The 1,382-nt window shown below is 43.5% G+C and overlaps 1 pseudogene; it reads left to right on the top strand.

Annotated features, from left to right (window-relative positions):
- The first annotated feature begins 429 nt into the window (after positions 1-429).
- LOC129113830 (odorant receptor 131-2-like) overlaps positions 430-1,382 on the top strand; it is a 1,073-nt pseudogene continuing 120 nt past the window's right edge.

Here is a 1,382-nt window from a genome sequence, read left to right on the forward strand (position 1 = left end):
GCCATATGCCAACATGTCCAAATGTACCTTTTCTTTATTTAATTGAAAAACTAAACAATGCTCCACTTCTTTTATGTCATTCATGTTGGATAGCTGCTGTTGCCATGGCCATTATGGAAGGCATGAGGAGGAGTAGCATCACCAGTTACTAAATGACCCATGTGATGGTATTAAATGAACTGGGCGTGAGGACTGAGATCATATGCCACCTGTGCACCCCATGTGGCACTGCTTGCCTTTCTAACAGACATGGCTTCTAGCCCACTGACTGATCACCAGATAGAGGTTTTTTTGCTTTGATTGTGAACTAACTAGCATCTCTACTATTTGACTGAATGGATGGACACAAACTGAACAAGATTATTTTGCTTTTGAGCTCCGATGAAATTAACATGTTTATATTTTTGATTTATTAAATGCTTCTCTATGATGTTATATGTAAATCAGTCTCAGACCAACATCACTGCTGGACCGCAGTATCAGGGGTTACTGGAAATTCTGATGTTTTCCATGATGTCTACAGTGCCATGCTGTGTGTTTCTCTTCATTAACATCACCATGTTGTTCACCTTGAGGAGTAAAGCAGTGTTTCGTGAGACCTCCCGTTTCATTCTTCTGTCTAACCTCCTTTTTGCAGACACTGTTCAGATGGCACTGAGCCAGATACTGTACCTAATGGCTGCTTTCAGAATAAGGTTGACATTTCCTGTATGTGGTGTTCTTGCCATGCTTGCTGATCTAACAAATGAAATCTCCCTCTCACGCTGGTGGTGATGTCTCTGGAGAGGTATGTGGCTGTGTGCTTCCCACTGAGGCACACTACCATCATCACCATGAGAAACACAGCGGTGGCTATCTTTGTGGTTTGGGCTTTCGGTTCACTTAATATCCTCACACGAGTTATTCTACTGTTGGATTTTCCATTTGAAGACCTGGAGAGCCTACAGATGAAAGAATTTTTGTGCCAAAGTTAATATACTTCTCGGCCAAATGTCTGTTCTTTATGATAAAGGCTACACTTATTTTCTGTTTGTTTCAGCTGGTGTTGCAATCATTTGTTCATATATTGGTGTGATGATAGCAGCCAGGTCGGCCTCCACAGACAAAGCTTCAGCCCAAAAGGCTCGTAACACGCTGCTGCTGCATCTGTTGCAGCTGGTTCTTAGTCTCTCCTCAACCATACAAAACCCGTTGCTCACAGCGTTCTCAAAGGTCCTAGACAGAGAAACATTAGTGCGCATCCAACTCTACCTTTATGTGTTTATTCTCCCCGGAGAACGAGAGGGTCGCCTCTCTGCGACTGGGAATAGCAGGAGGAAAGTCTCTGACTGTTGTTTGTGCCTATACACCAAACGGCAGTTCGGAGTACACGGCCTTCTTGG

This window comes from Anoplopoma fimbria, chromosome 24, assembly GCF_027596085.1.
Source record: "Anoplopoma fimbria isolate UVic2021 breed Golden Eagle Sablefish chromosome 24, Afim_UVic_2022, whole genome shotgun sequence".
NCBI lineage: Eukaryota > Metazoa > Chordata > Actinopteri > Perciformes > Anoplopomatidae > Anoplopoma > Anoplopoma fimbria.